Below are 23,513 nucleotides of genomic sequence, written 5' to 3' on the forward strand. Positions count from 1 at the left end.
TTGAGTGAGGTGACAAAATAGTAGTGATCACAGGTTAGGCACAATATTTGCAAAAAAACTAATTTGCTTTTGTTTATCTTTACTTTTATTCAATATATTGTGTGGGGATTAAATAAAATGAGCTAAAACCTCACATTTAACTAAAGCAACGTTTTCTAGAATGCAAACATAAAAATTGACATATATAGTTCCTATAATGTGACTAAGAATAGACTTGTAATTCTGGTGATTCATTAAGTATTCAGATTTTCCCAGATGTCTCCCAATGTGAGGCAATGTGCTAGGCTCCGATTTTAACTTGGTCTTAAGTTTTAATTACTTATATTTTATTTGACCTACAAAATTTACAGTAAAGCACAAAAATGCCAGAACTTGATGTTAATGACATAGAATGTTGAGCACAGTAATGAATCAGTAATGGGGCAAATCTCTTCTATACTACAAGGAGAGAATGACACATTTATTCAGCTCAGTGAAAATGCTTACTGCAAATTTACACATTTCCCTAACATCCGCAATTTCAGCAGTTACTACATGACATCCTCTAATTTACCAAAAATGTCTAGTCATAACAGTGACATTAAATGAAAATTATTCATTTTCAGGTAACAGAGTGCATTGTTAATACTAACCTGCCATTCGAAGTCAAGGCATTACTATATCCAGGGAATCCTGATTTTTGACTTAGAAGCTTTCCTATTCTCTATGTAAAAACAATTTTAAGAGAAATATATGTTTTCCTTTGCGATAACTCCTGCTTCTCTTACTTGCATGCACCAGTTTCTTTAGAAAATAATATATGTTGTGACATACATAGAGTCTCTCTTAATGCAAAACAATTCTGTCATTACAGAGCATGGAATGAGCAATATTCTAGAAGTGCTTTTAAATATACGTCACCAACATGACAACATTAGTTTCAAAATAACTTTTCTCTTTTTAAAACTTAGCTTCAGGTATTGAAGAAGGTTAAAAGGAAAACGATAGATCTTTAAAAGCTTAACTGATTGAACAATAAGAGCATTTAAAAGTATTAAAAAACTCCCTTCTGTATGCTAATGACCCCAAACCTGTAGCTATTTCCTTATCAAGCTGCTTCTACTCTGTTTTGTATTGAATTTATGCCTAATACTCCTCTTAGAAATCGCTCTCAACTCTCCCTAAACCCAGTCTCCAAGATGATGCGAATCCCATGATTCCATCTTTGCTCACTCAACCAGGGTCCTTATTGGTGTTAAATAGAATCTCTGTCCCGCAGCCCCATGGCCCCACCTTGTTCTGTGCATAGTCCCCTCCTGCCCCGTGAGTTCCTTTCTGCGCTTGTTTTTCATTATTATTAGTGTACACTATGTGCAATATTCTCCTGAGGTTTTACTAAAATTACATTGGTTAAATCATAGAGCCTATTTCGGTTATACGGTGCAAAAATTACTTGTTTATTACTTTTTTTTAACCAATAAAGAAATCTTTTCATATCCTTTCATAAATATCCATTTTCCCACCCCCTAAACACCTGACCTTTAATATTCCTGCCAAGAGTTTAATTAAAAATCATGTCATTGGGTGAAAAAGAATGAGTTGAAATTGTAATTTTCTTCTAGGAATGAGTCTTAAATCTCAGACCAGAGGGCCAGGGATCCCCATAGACCAGCCGTGGGCAAACTACGGCCCGCGGGCCGGATCCGGCCCATTTGAAATGAATAAAACTAAAAAAAAAAAAAAGACCGTACCCTTTTATGTAATGATGTTTACTTTGAATTTATATTAGTTCACACAAACACTCCATCCATGCTTTTGTTCCGGCCCTCCGGTCCAGTTTAAGAACCCACTGTGGCCCTCGAGTCAAAAAGTTGGCCCACCCCTGCCCTAGACTGACACCTGGCCCGGCCAGGCTCCTGGGTGATGTCTCGGTATCATGCAGCTTTCAGATTGTGTCTGCACAGCCAGCTCTTGTCCCAGGGTAGCCGCCTAAATGCAAGGCTTAGCTCACACCCTGCACGCAGCTCCCCGCTACTGGTCGCGGGGCTGTTTCTGGTCTCGTCTCACTGGGCTGATCTCGTGCATCTGCAGCTGCGGGCTGTCAGAGGGGCACAGGCCTAAACCTGGGGACACTTTCGCATGTGCTGGGAGCCGCAGGCCTCAGGCTGGCGAGCACAGGCTCCTCCACTTGCCTCTGGGCCTCCGCGTGCTGGCCTGGGCTCTGGGCCGCTCACACCGCGGCCCCAGGTTCCCGCTGGAGACAGGCAGCCTGCAAGGTCCCCCTGGGCTTAGGCTCAAAGCTGCAGCCGGGTCACTTCTGACACATGCGACTAAGTCACGAGGCCACTCTGAGCGGAAGGGTTAGGGAAACGGGTCCTACCTTTAGGTTGAAGAAATGGAAAAGCATTTGGAAAATGAAGGCAGCGTGGCACCGGTACACAGCGTTCACTCACATCGAACACCGCATTGTACACCTTAATGCACACACAGACACACTCGAAATTTTCCTGCCGCGTCACCTACCAAAGAGCAGGTACAAAATAGTGATGGTGCAGCCACTATGGAAACCCAGCAGATCTCATTACCTACACATCTTACTTCATGTCAGTTTCATTTTACTTCTCAAACATGTAAGAATCATTAAAGCCTCCTATGTTTACACTCTTATAGCATATTGGACAGTTCTAATGGACTCAAAGGGACAGACAGCCACATGTTCTAAGCGGAGGAGAAAATGTTGCTTGTATCAATAAACCACAGCAGGGACACATGCGACTCAGGCTTAAGTTTGATCAGAAGAAGCAACTCGAATACACTGGAAATATACTGTGGGCTGTCAGCAGTGTATCACAGCGTGGACAGCCTTTCTTTACTTAAAAAGGAAGGCAGCCCGGCTGGCGTGGCTCAGTGGTTGAACACTGACCCATGAACCTGGAGGTCACAGTCCGACTCCCGGTCAGAGCACATGCCCAATAGGGGCCCTGACCGGGCCCAATCCCCTGTAGGGGGCGTGCAGGAGGCAGCTGATCCGTGATTCTCTCTCATCATTGATGTTTCTATCCCTCTCTCCCTCTCCCTTCCCCTCTGAAATCAATAAAAACGTATAAAAATATATTTTTTAAAAAAGGAAGGTAAAACCTTTGGCAAGTACTTTGAAAGATTCGTGCGACCTCTCCAAAACTAAAATGAGACCAGTGAGTATACAATTTTTACATTTATTGAATCATTCAGAAATACTAGCTGAGTTCCTATGGCATCCATTGCCCCCTTGCACTCATTTGGCCTAAAACAGCAACTAAAATTCACACAGTCCCTGCTCTGATTTATTCTCTAGCAGGGCACAAACACAACACACAATAAAATTAGTAGGTCAGGTGTGACGGGGCAAAAACTAAAGCTGGAAAGGGCATGGAGCCCAAAAGGAGAGAGGCTATGTTTAGTATGCGATGGTCGGGGAAGACTTCCCCGGTAAGATGACATTTCAGGAAAGACTTGAAGGCGATTGCCGCCATATGCTTCTCCATCTGGCTGGAGTGGGAAGAAGCAGGGACAGCCTTCCAAGGAATGAGCACCCTTCCAATTTGTCCCGGGCGCATTCTAAAATCATAGGCCGACGGTGCCAATTTACACTGCCGCTAACTCTTCCTTCCTTTGCAATGTCACTTCTGGAAGATTCTGATATTTTTAATGTTTAAAATGACGCTCAGTGTATGCAACATAGGCTTTTTGTTGTTCGTTTGTTGCTTGTGGTTTTGTCTTCTGAGAGTTTGAAGGAAATACTTGCCTGAGAAAAAACGTTGACAGGGTGCTTAAAAACATACAGCAAACAATGTCCATCTTCTTTTTCGTGATAACAAGGGGAATGTATTGCAGCCGGGGAATATTGGGAAAATAGAGGAAAAGAGCACGAAGACATAATGCTATTACAGATTTCAGACTATCCCAGCAGTAGTTCATTTAACAGAGAAAGTATCTGCTGGCTCCAAGTCTGCTTTTGTTTTTAATGTTGAAGAAAAGGCGAAAATACAATCACCTTACAGAGCGACAGACAGTCTACACAGTTAGAACTTTCTGAATTTAGATCTTGAAGAGAGAAAGGCACAGAATTCTCCAAAGTCTCCACTTGTTCCACAAATGTCTTAAGCGTAAATTAAGTGTTAACATGTTTGGTAACTACAGGCATGCCTCGTTTTATTGCACGTCGCCTTATTGTGCTTCACAGATGTTGCTTTTTTCTTTACTTTTTTTTCCCTCAAATTGAAGGCAAAACCCTCCAGCAAAAAAATTATGACTCATTTCATTGCAATACTTGGTTTATCCTGGTGGATCAGCTTTTTGGCACAACTAGTCATTGGCCTGGTGTGTGTGCGCCCACAGTTCTCTCCCACCCAAGGTCACGGAAAGGCACTTATGTTTTCCTTTCAGGTCCTTCATATGTTTTGTTTTGTTGCTTACAGTTAAGTGTTTAATGCATTTGGCGTAAATTGAGTAAGGACAAGAACATTGGGATGGTCCTGGAGGTCAGAACTCCTGTGGGACAGGTCAGGAGAACGGGCTCAGCATGTGAGCTAACGATCCCAATACTGGTCACCAGTCTTCCTCTTTTTTTTTTTTTTAATGTTTTTATTGATTTTGGAGAGAAAGGAAGGGAGAGGGATAGAGAGATAGAAACATTGATGAGAGAGAGCCATCCATTGGCTGCCTCCTGCACACCCCCACTGGGGATCAAGCCCGCAACCAGGGCATGTGCCTTGACCTGGAATCGAACCGTGACCTCCTGGTTCATGGGTCTATGCTCAACCCCTGCCACAGTGGCTGGGCAGTCTCCCCTTTTTTAATAAGGCCCCTTTGTTGCCTCAAGGGTTCCATGATTCCATGGGTCCCCTATCTCTGCCACACTACAAAGTAGTTTTCCAGTTGTGAGTAGAGGAAGCACAGAGTTTATTCTAGTACTATTATTTCTTAAAGATTACATTATTTTCCATACAAACAACTGCAAACCTACTCTTACCACACTCTGTGTATCTTTACAAAGAAGTGTTTTCACATTTTGAGGGGGCAGATACCCAGAAGACGGATTGCTGGGTCGTGTAGTAGCTCTAGATACAGGCAACAGAATGGTGGTTACCAGCGGGGAAGGGGTGTGGGGGAAGGACAAGCAGGGTAAAAGGGTCAAATGCAAGGTGACTGGAGGAGACTAGACTGGGTGGTGAGCATACAATAGAGGAGTAGTCAGATATCGTAATATAACATTATCCACCTAAAATGTATACAATGGTATTAACCAATTTACCCCCAATGCATTTAATAATAAAAAAGTAGAGTTTTGTTTTGGCCAAACTTGAGAGGAGATTCTGCACTCATCTTTGCAAACAACCACTTTTTAGCTATGTTTAATCTCCATTTATTTTCCATCTATGAACTTGGTCTGTGAACTTCCTATTTTGCTATTCCTTCTCCCTGTGGATTGGTTCTGTAGATCTTTTTCTCCCTTCCTATAGCTGAGTTCAGCTCATTATTCTTCAGCCTCTGTTTTAAATATATGCATTTGTAAACCTTTCAGTCTAATTTCTGTTTTAACTCCACCTAATATATTTTGTTTGTGAAGTGTTATTTCTTTTCCTGAATTGTCTCATATGTATTATATTTTGTAATATTATTATGCAGTGTTTAAGATGCAAGTCCTTTGTTATAAATATGGGCAGCAGGAATTTCTGTTTCAACTCACAGCCTTGTTTCCAGTTTTATTTTTTTGTTTGCCGCCTCTAGGGATTTCTTCTCATGTTCCTGCAAACTCATTTATGCATTTAAAAAGATGCTTGTTATATTGTGCACAGTATTACTTGGTGTTGTTGAGTAGAAGATTTGTAAGGCTTTGTAGTTCACCAAATTGCTGGAAATTACAGGATTCCACTGTTCTCTACCCCACAATTGTAATGGAAAATCTCCAAGAGCAACTCCATGTCTAATTCATAGACCTTCTTACTGAAATGTACAATCTCTTTCTCACAACCGATTATTTTACCCTTCTTGAAATATTAAAGTTATAAAACAATTAGGCTAGGGCATTTTATATAATACATCATATGGGACTTTTTACCTTAAGACATTAGGAAAGCAACAAAAAGGTTTGTTGAAAATATCTGAATACATCTTGAACACAAACTCAACTATAAAAGTAATTAGAGCAATGATTAATCTTAATTCCTCAAAAGTAAGAAGCTGATAATCTTTAATTTTAGCAACTAGAGTGATAATTCTGGGCTGTCTTGTTTTCCTCCCTCACCTCACCCCCCCCCCCCCCCCCCCCGACCCCAACCCCCAATTGGTTCTTAAAATCTTCTTTTGGAGTCAAGATATAAGGTTTTGAAATTTGGGGAGATGGGCACTTGCCTAAAATATCATCTTCTTGTGTCATGTCTTCAGTTCAATAGCGTTTTTGTTCCCTTTAAAGTTTGTGACACATGTAGATAGGAAAATGCTTACCATATAGTCAGTGTTTAGTAAGCATGATTTAAATGAAATGCTACAGTCTGCCTTTGCTTAAATACAAACGTCCAAGCCTTGAGACTCCCTAAGGATATGCACGTTTGTCTTAATATTAGAGAACATTTTCATTGAAATAAGCACCATGAACCTGAATCATGTCAAAGAAGAGATATTTTAAGTTCCTTTCCGAAGGAAGGGTTATCTCTCCTTTGAGGCATGACGTGAAAATTAATTCCTTATAATAGGATATCATAATCGCTCCTACTTAATTTACTAACCAGCACCCTCTCTTCAAATATCAGGATCAGGACGCGATGCGTGACTAAATGCAGCTGTTTCCCAGGAGGTGATTTGAAAATGGAGCAGGTTAAATGGATTCCTATAAACCATAACTCACTATAAAATAACCAACATCATTATAAAGTTCAAAATGTATTTGTGATATTCTTCAATACTGAACTCCAACAAGCTCCCCCTTTCCTTAAAATCATTCGTAGGTAGAAAGAAGAGAAAAAGGGGACAGTGCTGCATATTTGGAACCAGAATAAAAACCTGTGTTGTCATGTTTCCCAAACTGACATTCCGCTTATTTCTACTGTGTTTCAGAGAGAGAGCGAGGATGAGATATATCTTTAAACACTTCTCAAATACATTTGGAAAACCCTGAATACCCTGTCTCCTAGAAATACCATTACAGCAGAATTAAATATAATTATTATGCCTGTTTTGAAGAATACATCTTTCACATATGAAATTGGAAAATGTAATAGAAACACTGAAGGTTACCAGGGAAATACTATCGGGTGGATAGTGCTGTGTATGTTTTAAACATGAATAATGGCCTGTTTCCAATCAGGAAAATAAATTCCGATTCATTGTAAGTTATTTTTCCTATTTGGGGAGTCCTGCTCCGAGCCAGGCTTCTCTCCTTTTTATCCATCGCGCCATATTGCAGCTGACATTTTGAAACTGGCACACACAGACCATTCTTTAAAACTGCAATTTTTAATCTTGACATAATCAGGAAAGGCATTTCTCTGCTGCTTTTCTTTCTGGGCCGCACAGCACATGAATCATGTTGGTGAGACGCTCCTCGGAGTGTCACTTAGAAACGGGAGGGAAACGTGTTCAGAGGAATCCAAACTGCTTTTCCCTCTGTATTTGTGCTTATCTTCCCAACCCACATTCCTATGATGAGCCCCCTCTCTCCCCTGGCAAGCTACTTCCGGTCCATTTTTTTCTTTCTTGGGTAGACCTACTTTTAATAATATCAAACATGATTTTGTCACATGCACCTTTAAGTTCATCATGTGTTCATATTGAAATCGCCTCATTAGTTATTGGGGCGATAATTATTGTGGATTCTAAGTTTTTCTAACTCCAAGCTTCCTCTTTAGAATTTTTTTTTTGTTATAAATAATAAAATAATTTACAAGAAATAAATGTAAGAACATATTTCTGAATTCAGCCAGCCACATGTTAGGTGTGTGGGCTTAGAAAATGCATTTGTGTGTTTTTTGTTTGTTTATTTATTCATAAATTGATATTTATTGTTTAAAATATAACTGATGTCCCCTTTTTAACACCCATTGACCCCTCCTCCCTGCTCCTGCCCCCTCCCCAAAGCTTCACTGCACTATTATCTGTGTCCATGGGTTATGCATACATGCATATAAGGTCTTTGGTTAGTCTCTTCTGCCCCCCTCCCTCACTCCCCCCCCCCCATTTCCCCCTAAAATTCATCAGTCTGTTGCATGCTTCCATGTCTCTGAATCTATTTTATTTGTGAATTTATATTTTTTGTTCATCAGATTCCACATGTAAGTGCAATCATGTGATATTTGTCTTTCTCTGACCGGCTTAAATGCATTTAGATTTTAGTGATTATAATAACCCCCTGGTAACACATTCCCTGGGGTATAGTAGGTACTCAATAAGTTCAGCGTGCTCTTTCTTCACTCTTTCTATTAAATGGTGGCATGTACCATTTTTGTTAAAATAACTTGGCATTACACTTTCTCCCTAGACATCTGTACCTGTTTGCCTCCAATCTAAAATGTGCTCGCTGGTCCTGCCGGTGTATGTCTAACAGTTTGAAAGGGTTGCAAGCCTTAACTTTTACAGTGATTTCACTCTGTATATACTTAGCTATTTTCTGAAAGCCTAAGACCCTTATAGACCCTTTAAATAATGCAATGCATATTTCATCATGCTTCGTTCTCTTTATCAACTGCACATAAGAGTCCTCCCAAGCCATATTTTTAATTCTTTGTTCTTATTCTCACCAAATAAAAAGTTTTTCAGCACAAAATATATAATCAGTACATACATAAAGGTCGAGCAGTTTCTAGTTGGCTATGGTGGGTGAACCTCTACAAGGTAACTAGAATGGCAGTTCCAGGAAGTGTACTCTCCTTGGACCTAAGAGTTGATCCTTCAAAATATAAGGGGAATAATTAACCAAAAATTCCCGCACTGAGAGAATAACATTTGCATCTCATTTTACTTGACATAAAAATAGACTTTTACTAGGCGTCCTGTGGATGGTAATATATAAGGAAGGGGCCAAACGGATCCTTTTCTAACCATGGTAAGCGGACCTCTATGCTCACTCTCTGCTCTAGGATTAGAATGGCATTTGGTGACATTCAAAGGTCAGATGCATTTGGTCACTGATGTTATTTTAAACCAACTCTGAGGATGCCTCCTTTAGAAGGTGTTCACTTTGCCTTAATCCAAGATTCTTCCAAAAGCAACTTCATTTCCTGGCGCCTGGTACAAGCTATTCACCTTGGTAAGCACGGGTGGTGAGATTCAACAGAACCCAGGAAGCTTGCACGGCTTTCAGAGCTCCGTCAGAAAAAAGAAGGGTTTTAATCCGTTATATCCTCATTATGACGTGACTCCAAGGAGTGCAATTAATTTTCTTCACAAATAACACATGACATTGCATAGCCTTCCATATTCTCAAGTCCAATGCGGAAGCTGCTGCTTTCCTGGACTCTTCACCCATCCCCCGCTCAATAATGAGAGATTTTGCCTCTGTGGGCCCAGCAGTTTTACCTAAATACCAGTGTTTTCCACATTTATCTTGAAAAGAAGTTGTTCCTATTCATGGGAACCCACCTCTTCTTTGGAATACACACACACACACACACACACACACACACATATATATATACCTCTGTGTATTGATAAGTGTGCGTTTATCATAGAACAATATTTTCATTGTCTAAGGGCTAAATATTTTAACGTGGGAAATCTTTGAAGAATGACTCCTCTGTTACCTACAGTGGAACTCTCAGTAGTATTGAAAATCCTGTGCATTGTAATAAGTTACGGTAAACCTAGAAGACACTTAGGAATAAATTTGAAAATGTCTGAATACGGAATACACATCAAGTGCTGATCATCTTAAAGAATAAAGCATCAGGCAATGCAGAGGCAAGAAATTCATCATGTATGTTTGAATTTGAAGAGTTCTATTTTATAATGTGTTCTTTCTACTTAAGATTCATATAGGAGCGAAATATGATTTCTCTTAATTACATTAACTTTACTCTGTGGCACAAATATTTATTTGGCATTTTAGATTTCTGTGTTAATAGTGAGGTGGGGAACTTTGTCACCACACCATCAAATACATTCACAAGGAAATTAATTATTAAAGCAGGCATGTATTATGAGACAGTACGTTCATTAGAGTGAATAAATTAACAGTATAGCATTGGCCAAAACTCTAGTCCTTGTATTCCCTAATTTTGCAACACATTCATAATTAAATATGCTAAAACAATTTAGTCTCTTTGACTATGGTTATAGAAATGTTAAAAGCATAAGGAATAACTGAACAAGAAATCAATAATAATGACCAGGTAATGACCAGGACGGAGGGCCCAGATTTGGTGTGTGGCTGCTAGCAGCTCCGGAGGACATTTTGTTTCGTGTTGGTCTGTTTTGTGTATCTTAGGAGGACAGTGAGCTGCCGCGACCTGGCTGTACGTGAACCCTCTGGAAAAGCCCCTGGGAGGACAAAAGCATCCATGATAAATATTTCTGGCAAAAATAAGTTACACCTGTTAGTAGCTCGGATTTTTCAGGATTTTAAGAACAAACATACACAAAGAGTAAAAGAGAATAAATGAGTGGAAGGCAAAACAGGACATTATAAGTATCAACTGGTAATAAAATCCATATCTTATATTTTAAATAGCTTATTTTTCAGATACATCTGTAGGAAAAGGTAGGGTTGCTGAAGGCACTAAGAAATAATGTACTGCCCTGCTGGCGTGGCTCAGTGGTTGAGCATCGACCTATGAACCAGGAGGTCACGGTTCGATTCTAGTCAGGGCACATGCCTGGGTTGCAGGTTCCATCCCAAGGGTGGGGCGCGCAGGAGGCAGCCGATCAAAGATGATCTCTCATCATTGATGTTTCTATCTCTCTCTCCCTCTTCGTTCCTCTCTGAAATCTACAAAAATACATTTTTTAAAAAAAATAAATAAATAAAAATGGAAGCATCAGAGTTGTACAACTTGTACTGGTTACTTGGTCATTGGTGCATAGAGTCATGTCTTAATGATATAATAGGTGATTCATCTAAGGTTCTTTTAGAAAGAGGAACATGGGAAGCTCTAACCAAAACGTCCATAAATTATAAACGGGATCGAGAGTAAACACTAAAACATCCTTCATGCTGCCAGCCAAACAGCTGCCTCACTAATGAGGAGGGAGACTCCGACGTATAGCACATCTGTATTCCTCTCTCCGATCATAACTCATTAGAGATTTCATGTGTTGACACCAAAAACTGCATCTATAAACTATGATGGATGCAGTTAAAATAATATACTAACATACAGTTGTCTATAAATAAAAATAAAGTGCTGCGCAGTGTTTTGTTTACATGTGGTATGATGTTATGATAGTTGCTTATTGATGGGCTGTGTCATTATGTAATATTTTAATACTGGAAGTAATTATGCAGATCTTACAGGTACTAGCTTAATTGGGTTTCCATTTGCTAATGCAGCATTATTGTGCCTCTTACATCAGACTTGGAAATATAGTTCATTTATTTTGTAATTTTTTAAAAAAAGACAAACATGCCTGGCCAGTGTGACTCAGTAGTTGAGCATTGATGGTTGGATTCCTGGTCAGGGCACATGCCCGGGGTTGTGGGCTGGATCCCCAGTAGGGGGCGTCCAAGAGGCGGCCGATCAATGATTCTCCTCATCATTAATGTTTCTATCTCCCTCTCCCTTCCTCTCTGAAATCAATAAAAACATTTTTTAAAAAGACAGACATATGTTTATTTCAAGACAATAAACAAGCCATTACTGTTGTTCATTGAACACAAATTCATGACACAGTGACCATGGTTTTCTCAATCCCAGGTGTGTGTCTTTGAACAAAATATTCCCTAAGCTGTGCCTTAATGTCATCCTCTCCAACTTAATACTTCAGGTCACCAAGGGCTCTTCAGCTCAGCTGTGTTTCTTCTGTTGAAAACTTTTGACATAGAGCAGTTATTTGTGGTGAATAAAAGGAGACGTCCCAGAAATATTCTCCAATGTACGATTAAATGCTTATGTGACTTTCTGTGGTTCTTTCCACAATAAATCCACGATATTCCTGCCATCTTATGAGAATATTTTAACTAGAAACTGACACTTAGGTGGAAAACATCCGCACTTTTATGGTTCAAAAAGTTTATCAAAGAGTTTGGAAAACAGTTTTAATTCCAAAGTTGATCAGCAAGAATGGAAACGATTGATGGTGATGAATAGCTAATGGAATTTTTTAGCTCTCTGTACCACTCTGTCCAGAATTTAGAATGTTAGTCACATTAGGGAAGTTACCATAGTTCGCTCAATATCGACAAAAACATTGTTAGTATGTAGTGAGGAGAGTCATCTTTGGGACTATTTATACTTATATGTGCTATGTTTTCATTTGTCACAGGAAAACAATCTATTATGCAACAGTGATCTGCAAGGTAAGTCTCAATATGAGAATTTTTACCAAGATTTAAAGACTATTCTCATGCTAAAACTTTTCCTAATTTTTTTAAAAAATATGTTTTTATTTATTTTAGAGAGAGAGGAAGGGAGAGGGGGAGAGAGAGAATCTTCAGTTGGCTGCCTCCTGACGTGTCCTGACTGGGAATCAAACTGGCGATGTCTCGGTGTAAGGGTCAGCGCTCAACCACTGAGTGTCACGGGCTGGGTGTTTACCTAGGACTTTTAAGTGAATATAAGACCTTAGGAGCTTTGAGATTACACATAAATTAAGATCTATGTGTTTTTGTTGTTGTTGTTGTTGTTTTAAATATATTTTATTGATTTTTCACAGAGAGGAAGGGAGAGAGATAGAGAGAGTTAGAAACATCGATGAGAGAGAAACATCGATCAGCTGCCTCTTGCACATCCCCCACGGGGGATGTGCCCGCAACCCAGGTACATTGCCCTTGACCGGAATCGAACCCGGGACCTCTCAGTCCGCAGGCCAACGCTCTATCCACTGAGCCAAACCGGTTTCGGCAGATCTATGTGTTTTGTTTTGTTTTTAACTCTGTGGTTCAGTACATGATTTGCACTGTTGAATTCAACTTGCAATTCAAACGAGTTTGAACATTAATAACCTACACAGGTATTTTTAAATCAATTTAAAATTAAAAGCTGCAAGGATTATTTTCACTCAACATTCCTGCACGTGTCACGTTGTCTCTGGCAGTTTTTAGAATCCTCACCTTTTGACCTCATGAGTTTTTTACCTGCCTGATGTCTTGTTTTAAGATTTTATGACATTTTTAAAGCTGTTATCATGATAACCTTCTGAGCTGTTTAAAAGCACCAGTGTTAACACATTAAAAAACCTGTTTGTCAAGGGCATTTAGGAAAGAGGAATATTTATTTCTCACGTGGTAAATTAATATAAAACTACTAAAAAGTAGAGGAAGTCTAAAAACTCATATTTGTTATAAGATATATAGTTTTTATATTTATGTCTATATTATATATATTTATATTTTATTAAGTAGAAAAAGGACATAGTATAATGAAAAAATTGAGCTGTAAAATGAGACATATTTTTATTTAAAAATTGTGGTGTGCTGTTGTATTTTAAAACTAGGTGTGTAAATCTGTGGAAATACCGGTATGGTGTTTATAAAATTGGGTGTGTATAAAATACATTAGGATTCTAATGTATTGGCTCTGTTTTTAATTGCTTATGTATTCCTTTGTGGGTTTTCGTTATAGCCATATTGCCATCCAAGCAACTAATTAACTTTTATTATTAGGTGCTTTCTCCACAAAAATACACTCTGCTTTATATTTAATTACTTCTTCCAAATCCCAGAGCCACACGGCTTATAAGATGATAAGGGCAAACGAATATCTCTGAATTGGCAAGCATATCATATACATGGAGCAAGTACATTTTTATCATTAAGGCATTATCTTAAATTATTACAAATAAATCAAAATAAAAGCACCTAAATTTAAATATCACTTTAGCATTGGATATCTTTCTTACAAAAAAAAATTGTCTAAAGAGAAAATAGCTACTTAGTGTATATCTAAAAGCATTTACATCCTGTAAATTCATCATGAACTCTAAGAGGACAATGAGCAGAAAATATTTGATTTTGTGCAAAATTTAATGCTTATAAATTACATTTTTATCAAATAACGATTATTAATGAAACTGCAATAATAATACAGTCCCTTAAAATCATAGAAGCCTAGTGTAGGTATGTGTTTGTATGCAACAGGTTATTTGGATATTAAATTTTAGTCAATGGGGAATAATTGAGTAACTACCACAGCTCTCTACTCAAGAGAATGTTTAATCCATAGAGCTGTTCATATCACTATACAACAGGCATTACTGTTTTTCCAGAAAAGGGATCAATATCTTGCTTCTCCATATGAAAGTTATATGACTTCATTATAATACTAATGCTGCTTGTAATAATGCATTTGAAATGTATTATAAAGACACTGTTATGGAAGAAAGTTACATGATTAGATGTTTTTTCTTAAAAGAACAGCCTAGATGGAGCCTGGAGAATTGTTTGTTGGGTAACAGGTTAAACAAGGGAGGAGGGAAGGAGCTCCTGGTGGTGGTCAGCAGTGAGAAGATGGGTTAGTGTTGGGCGGTAAAGAGGTAGAAACGAGCAAGTGGCTGAAGTGCAGAATGTCGAGGAGGTGAACCTGATCTGGCGCTGTGGCCAATGGGGGAAGAAGGAAGCAGGTGTGTCCACCCCGGTGGCTGCCACAGCTGGACGGGGTGGCGGCCTGTCCGAGGGAGGACCATTGAGAAGCACAGGTTGTATTGGACGGGCGTGCGCACAGCTCGTGGATTGAATCCTAAGCTTTTACTACCGTATGTCCAGCTCCAGCTGCACATGGTCATCACACGGGAAGCTTGAGAAACAACGTCTAAATGTTCTGGCTTCCTTTCTGCCTGGGAAAGATCCCCCAGGTCGACAGTGTTGAAGAGGCCCACAGGGGACCTGATCGTTGGTCAACTTTGAGACCCAAAGCCTAGGACACACTCGGAAGCAGGCAGTGAGATGTGGTCTGAGTGTGAGTGCTCGTGCAATAAAAATCTGTCATAAAACTGTCAGAATGGTCCAATGTGGAAAGGAGCAGGTGCTCATGAAAAGAGTTAGGATAATTCTAAACCATTTTTCCAAACGAAACCATAAGTATTTTCCCAAAATTAGTTTTTATTTTTATTTTTTTTAAAATATATTTTATTGGTTTTTTACAGAGAGGAAGGGAGAGGGATAGAGAGTTAGAAACATTGATGAGAGAGAAACATCAATCAGCTGCCTCATGCACATTCCCTAATGGGGATGTGCCCGCAACCAACGTACATGCCCTTGACTGGAATCGAACCCGGGACCCTTGAGTCCGCAGGCCGACGCTCTATCCACTGAGCCGAACCGGTTAGGGCCAAAATTAGTTTTTAAAAGTCTTTTCCTCCCTTGGTAATGCTGCAACTCTGTGAGGTTTATCAGAAGTGTGAGCGGGCACTGCAGGCCTCACCCAGCAACTTCTATGGTAAGTCTGGGCCAGAAACCATTCAAACGCGACAAGAACAGAGCTGGGAGCTGGCCTGCCAACCCCAGGCTCCTCTGAGCGCTCTCGGGGCCTTGCAGTGACTTGTGTACGTGATGTTGTTAGAAGGCTCAGCACTGGTGAGATTTCTGATGCTGTGACTGACGGGGAGAGCTGGCACTATGTGCTATTTTGCCAGCCCTGTCGTCAGTTTTTAATTGTGAGGCTGCCATTTCTGCTCGGAAGAATTCCTGACAGCCAAGCTGCGATGACTCCGGCTTGGGTATTCAGTAGACATTTTCTTTAAAATGGATGAATTGAACCTGTCACTTCAAGGAAATCGGTGACATGCATTCCCCATGATAAAATGTAAGCTTTAAAGAAGGAACTGGAACTGTTAGAAACTTGTATCCGCCACTGTGATTTTCACAGATTTCCAAAGCTTAACGACTTCCAGGAGGATCAGTGGTGATACTAATGTTGTATAATGAAATAGGTCTATATTTAGAATATTTAAAAACCCTAGTTAGCTGTTCATGTGGAGTGTAATTATTGATAGGTTTGGAGTCCAGTTAAACACTTTTGCTATTTTCTTTCTATTTGTCCTGCTATTTTTTTTTCTTTTTCTCTATCTCCTCTCCTGCCTTTATTATTTTAAATTAATATTTTTGTTATTCTATTTCTTCTATTGGCTATTCCTCCTTTTGATGATAACATCCATTATTCCCCCTATTGGATGTTAGGATATGTATTCCTAATTTATCCTAGTCTTTTTAGAGTTAATTTGTCCCCGTAAATTGAAATATAAGAACCTTGCAAAAGTAACTTCTGACAGTGTGCTGCTTTCATCTTATATGTCATATCTACATCTAGCTCCATATTATATATGTAATATATTATCATAACATTTATTACAAACTCTAAGTTTTTCAAAGCGTCTTATGCTGATTTATAATGAGTAAGTATTTAGGGGAAAGGACAAATTAGAAAAATGAAGGAGCTAATTGACCCATAAGGAACAATGTTTAAATGCTCTTGACGATATAAATTCTGATAATTTGTGGTTCATGTTTATAATTTATCTATGGAGCATAAAATTATTAGGGCTCTAAAAATAATGAATGTTAGCAACTTAGATATTATATAGTGTTAAATCTGACAGAAGGTTGCAGTGGGAAGGGTGGGAAAAGGTGAAGCATGAAATTAGGATGTTAACACGTTTATCTCAAGGGGAAGTGATTAGTGGCATTTATTGAATTTAATGTGATAAGACATGCAAACCCAAAGCAGGGAAGGCCTAGAACGGTTTTGGTTTCCCAGAAGAGAGGAGATAATGGGAACTGGAGACAAGTGGGTTTGTTTGTTTGTTTGTTTTTATCATTTTTAATGAGTGACAGATATTGCTTACATTAGGAAAATCCAAAAATAAAAGCATAAAGACAATATTTAAATCCTTAAAAATCAGTACCAGTAAAACTAAAAAGAAAATAGATTAAGAGGAGTTACCTCTAGCCCAGCCGGCATGGCTTGGTGGATAAACCAGAAGGTCACAGTTCTATTCCCGGTCAGGGCACATGCCCGGGCTGTGGGCTTGATCCCCAGTGTGGGGCGTGCAGGAGGCAGCTGATCCATGATTCTCTCTCATCATTGATGTTTCTCTCTCTCTCCCTCTCCCTTCCTCTCTGAAATCAATCAATCAATCAATCTATCTATCCATCTATCTATATTAAAGGAGTTACCTCTAGAAGTGGCATTGGGAAGAGGGAAGCATTGAGAAGGCAACTGTTGCTGTGCATGTCTTAGTAATCTTTTTTTAAATATCACCATGTATTTGCATCAGGTTTCTATTGCAACTGTAACAAATTACCACAGATTTGGTGGCTTAAAAACAAACAAACGTGTTCTCTTAAACTGCTGTAGGTGAGAAGTCCAACATATGTCTCACTGGAGTGAGATCAAGCTGACGGGGCTGCATTCCTTCTGAGGCTCCCGGGGAAAATGGGATTCCTTTTCTTTTCCAGCTCCTAGTGTCTTCCCACAGTCATTGGCTTGTGGCCCCTTCCGTCGTCTTCCACGCCAACAATGCTGCATCTCTCCAACCTTCTTCCTTAGTTGTCGTTCTCTCTGACTCTCCTGTTTAGCCTCCCTCTTCCACTTTAAGGATTCTTGTGTGTGTGAGAGTGTGTGTGTGTGTGTGTGTGTGTGAGTGTGTGTGATATGGATGCACCTGGCTCATCCAGGATAAGCTTCCAGTTTTAAAGTCAGTTGCCTAGCAACCTTCATTTCCCCTTCCCATGTAAACTAACATATTCACAGGGATTAGGATGTGGGCATTTTAGAGAAGTTCATTATTCTGCCTACCATTGTATTGGACATTAATGTGAATTTTAGTCCTGATATTAAAATAATTTGCTTAATTAATAAATTCACACATACCCATTCTTATCTCAGTATTTCTTTAAGAATGGTGTGCATCATGAAAATCCCCTGTCGTGTACCATGCACTTGGGTCCACACCCAGCTTTAATGAGTGACTTAACAAGTATCCCCAATAATTTTAACACACATGGAAGTTTGAGGTTTACTGGTTTAGCCCATGGAAAAAGAGTTAAGGAAATGGTATTGGCTAAGGGATTTTAGAGGTGATAGGTCACAAACCAACTTGAATTCTTTGTCCTTAAACAGGAAGCTCAGAATAGACAAGTTGAACAAGCCTTCTATAAATGAACCAGCCTTCTATAAAAAGGCAGAACTACAATAAACAAGCAAAAGATGTTTTGGGGATACCTGACAATTAGAAAAAGATAAATCTGAATGCATAGAGAAATAATTGACCCCAGTATAAATTACTAATAAGGTGTACAATTTGTTCTGAGAATTAGCTACTACTTGTTAACATTTATAATATACATATTATATGCAGAAACCTAAGCTAGATAATTTGCATGGTGACATATAAAATATGCGTTTTCATTTATAAAAAGGAACCCGTGAACATTTTAAACAGTCATATTCCTGGTGCCTCCTTTGTTGTTTATGCATGAAAAGTCTGGCCGCAGTAACTATACTTAATGAACAATCATTAATCACCCGGTGGCAGACGCTAGCAATAAAGGCAGAGCATAGAGGAGGAATTTCAAAATGACTCCAAGAAGTGCCTTGAAACTTCAAGTTCTTTGGAGTGATGGAAAAGTTCATAAAGTTACCCAATGCAGAAAAGTAAAAATGCACCTTTAAAATGCGACCAAGCCGTAAAGGAAATGGGTTTCTTCATTTACCCTGTCGGGTCTCGTAAGTTCTTTGTCTAATGGGCTCTCTCTATCTCCCTGCAGAATTTATAACGGCCTTGAATTAGTGTCTCTGTGACCAAATGTAATTTTTCCTCCTAGACTATTATCTGCTTAAGGGCCAAGATTATATCATGTACGTGTGTGTGTGTGTGTATGTGTGTGCGCGCGCCCAGCAGAGTACTCAGTATTAAACAGATGTTGAGTAAAGGGCTATCGCGTGTGTATGTGAGACAAAAAAAAAAAAAAAGGCAGAATGTCTATCCCTTAGAATCTTTTTTCTCAAACTACTTTTGAAAAAGAACATACTAGTAATTCATTGCAGCTCTGTGTTCCTGCTTGTGCTTTGATTAGTTGTTGCTACTTCCCCACCATGCAGTACTGCAAATTAAAAGAAGTCACATGCTCATGATTTCATAAATGCAAGAGGAATATTTGCCTTATCAAAGGATGGCTTACAAAAGCATTGAAAATTTTTTACCTCCACAAACTCATGAAAGTCAACATTATCTTCATGGTATGGACGCCTAGTAAAGAAGCCAGTGTATTATGAAGTAGGGTTAATGGGAAGAAGCCTAAACCTCTAAATGTGACTCATGGAGGCAAATGTCCTGATGCTCTGGACGAAAACCCAAGGCAAGCAGGAGGCCCCTGCCCTATTCATCTCTTAATGCTACGATTTCCTTGAAATCAATGCATCCCACTCCATTCCATGGGAATACTATTTCCCTTGCATTTTAACATTTTTAACTTTACAAAAATACTTTTGAAAATAAAGAGATGTACGTTGTGTTTTTAATATATATTCAAGAAAAGTGATTTTAAACCATACAGTGTAGAGGATACATGTTATGTTATATCAGGAATTTAAACTCGCGATTTCAACCAGTGTTCTGAGTCACCGCGATCAAAACGGGGGCCCAGCTGCAGTCGCTGGCACTGCTGGTCGGGGCGTGGGGAGTGTCGGAGAGGGTACTCCTGGCACAGTCTGGGGCCATGGTCTGAGACACAGGCGTGTGTCACCAGAGCACCTCACATATGGTTGCATTTTTAGCAGCACAGTTACCACGTGTCTTCTCATCCCAGTTTGATCACTCTGCTTGGTCCCCATAGACACACAGGAAGGCTCGTCTCACAAATACAGTCTTTCCCCTGTTTGCACGCCTGCCTGCGCCGCACCCCCAGCTGACAGCATGAGGTCCTGCTCCAAGGTAGCCTGCTGTCTTCCTGAATATTGACAGGCCCTGCTGTGTGGTTGGTTCAACTGGAAGTTGGGGAGCAACCAGGTTCCAGGATGAAGGGACTTCGGCTCAGACCAGGCATCACCCATGAAGGTGATACTCTCACCAAGTGCAGGGCCAGGCCCTCCTCACACAGCGGCTGATGCGGGAGACAGTGTGTCCTCTGCACAGACCCGTGTGTCCTCTCAGCCTCTTCCCTTTGCCTTGAGCTGAGTCACCCTCTGCAGGGGATGTCACTGAGCGGTGCCCGCTGGCGGTCCACGTGGGCCAGGCGAGCTGCCCTGGTTCCTGTCCTTCTCTCGGAGTCTCGGGGACCCAGTGGGATGTGGAACCCCGTTTCTCAGGCCGGGCAGGAGCTGTCACACAGCAGCTGCTACTCTCTTCATTCCCACGCACGTTCTTCCCCCTCATGCCCGCCTGACACGCATTCCGTTCCAGTCCACCAAGCAGGATGCACGACTTGCAGGCTCCCCGCTGGCTCAACAAGCACACTTCATTCATTTTGGCAGAAGAGGCTGAAAATTATGAAAGCCAGTACATACAAATATGTATTGTTCTATTTCCAACATGAGGCCTGTTCATCTGCGTCTTTTAAATCATCTTCTGTCTTTTATCTGTTTAAAGGGAGAAAAGGACACAGCCATTCTCCCTCACTATTTGATTTTTTTATGTGACATCGAAGGGGGACCACATCTGTTTCATCTACATTTTGGCCACGTAAATCTACCTTGTCTGCGATGTGTTATACCACCAGCTAAAGGGTAGCCACTCCCAACTGAAGAAAGCTCAGGATGTCCAATTCAGGGTTTTAGAGTCTTAGATCCTAGTCCTTGGGGGCTCATACCTCCTACCAGGCAATTTTCAATTTTATAATGAGAGATTCATCATTTACTGTGAAGCAACTAGTTCATGATGGAGATATTTATTTATGTCAAAATATTAGTGACAATCGTGTGCTGTGCAAGCTAGAAAATGACAGAAATTATAAACAGACCAAACGGGCCCTGACTCACTCCCGACAGGAAGTTTCAGATTCTCCCGTAATGGGCTTTTCAATCCGATAAGGACAACATGTAAGACAGGGGGCTGGGCGCTGCATGAAAATCGGTAATCCTGCCGAGAGGAAAGGAGGGGAATTGGAAGTCATTCATCATTGTAACACTTCCCTGTAGACTAAGCAGAGATAAAGGATGCTGCTCGCACCAGAATTTCCAGCTTCTACAAAGCCGTGTCTTCCTCTCCTACTGCAATATTACACTGTTTGTAGATGAAAGGGATAGAGTTGGGGAGTTTATGAAAAATAGCTTCTGTGATCACCACAGCTGAAGTCTACATCCTAAAAAATGAATAATACAAGATGTTTTCTTAAAATGTCAACAAATATTTAATCTGCAAGTGAGCCATCTGACCACAGCGAACTGGGTCAAGATATGAAATCATATCAGCCCAGTTAGCACAGTTATGATGGGCACATCGTTGAGGTAGTAAATTCTAGTTCTGCCTTGATTATTCTGTGAATATAAGTCGATCGGTCTTATATTTTAAAGTTTTATTTCTGTTTCTGAGCAGAAGAGGCTTCTCTGTATTAGGTTAGTCTCAGAAGTCAAGAGGTTAGATTTTAAAATTTCTTCCTGCTCTATATACATATGCACCGCTGCTCACATTTGCTGCTCATAAGTCAGCACAAGCAGTCTACCATTTATGAACTTTTAATTTAATTTTTGAGCAACCCATCTATGTGGGTCATAGATGATGATGATATTTTACTGAAACAGTACAATTTAAAATTCTTTGGAAGTGGTTAAGTTAGAGAATAACATACAGGCAAAAGTCAAAACTTGAGAAGCTCACAAAAAGAAACACTAGGCAACACAGACTCCTTAGATGGATTCTGACATGCTTTCTGCAATGGGGCATCCTATACAGTCGATAATAAGTAATATCATGTTTCCATTGGTCTTGCTAGCCAAGAAAAATCTCTTTTATACCCTTCAGTTTGTTCCTACCATCTGTTATGACTGACTGACAGATTGACATTTTATTTTTTAACTTTTTTTATTTTAGAATCTATTTTTTAATTGATTTCAGAGAGAGAGGAAGGGAAAGGAGAGAGGAGGACATCACCTGGCTGCCTCCTGAGCTTATGTAACCCTGGATCAAACCAAACAACCTTGGCATGGGCCCCGACCTGGATCAGACCGGGCCCTTTGGTGCACGGGCGACACTCAACCAACCGAGCCACACCGACCAGGGCCAGGGTGACATTTCCAATGGGAAGGGTCAGCTTTGATTTTCAGCTCCGTTTTGGGAAATACAAGAGATAAATGCTGGCAAAGATGTGGAGGAAAGAGAAACTTTGCCCGTTGTTGGTGGGAATGTACATTGATGCAGCTACTATGGGAAACAGTGTCGAGGTTCCTCAAAAAACTAAACACTAAAGTGGAACTGCCACGTGATCCAGTAGTCCCTCTCAGGGCTCACAGCCAAAGGAAATGGCATCAGGACTTGGAAGAGATACCTGCGCTCCCATATCCATTGCAGCATTATTCACAGCAGCTCAGAGACAGAAATAACCTAAAAGTCACACAGAAGTCAGCTTGGACTCTTCCCCACTCCATGGAGCAATGGGAGACCAGGCCTGGGAGGAGTCACAGACACGTCTTTAATAATAGTGTAGGACCCACTACAAGTTTTGGATTTGTACCTGAGAGATGAAGATACATTGATGAATTGTAAGCAGATCTCATATGTACATCAGGAAGACCAAGGGCAACAGAGAGGGGGAAAGTACATCAGATTAGACAAGAGTTATTGTAGATTAAAGGACTAGAAATGATGTGGAAAGGGGGCTGTGTAATTAAAAAGATATTCAGAAAGAGGAAAGGACACAATAAGGTTTCTGCTTCACTCTGATGACTGAACTGTTACATACAAAGAAATCGCCACGTGAGGGAGGGAAGCAGCAGGAAGATGGTGAAATCCCACTGGAGAGACAGGGAGTGGGTATGTGACCTTGGGAATAGAGGGTGTCCCCCCAAAATGTATGCACACATTCACAGTTGATAGCTCAGTTTTGAAAATGAAATGTACTGTAATAAACATTGCCTTTATAGTTATTCAGAGTGAGTGCACACATTTTGGGGGACACCTGTGTTTCCTGTCCCTAGTTTTGTCCCCTAAGAAATGGAGCATGGTCTCTGTATATGTTTTGTTCCATGGTCTGTGGGGGTCATCTTTCTTCATTACCATTTGGCCACACAGTCACTGGACCCTGGGAGGTTTGCTAAGCAGCTGAGCATCTTCTGTGTTTGCCTTCTGCTTGTGGGTAATTGGTGACTCCGGGGCCATTTTAAGTCTCAAAAAGTCTTAGTGTCTTTGAATCTGTGAGGATGACTTGTCCTAAAGTAGACACATGAATGGAAACAGTACAGGGAGGAAGGGAGGGA

This window comes from Myotis yumanensis, unplaced genomic scaffold (assembly GCF_028538775.1).
Source record: "Myotis yumanensis isolate MYYU_CA2020_CCGP unplaced genomic scaffold, mMyoYum1.0.hap1 SCAF_22, whole genome shotgun sequence".
NCBI lineage: Eukaryota > Metazoa > Chordata > Mammalia > Chiroptera > Vespertilionidae > Myotis > Myotis yumanensis.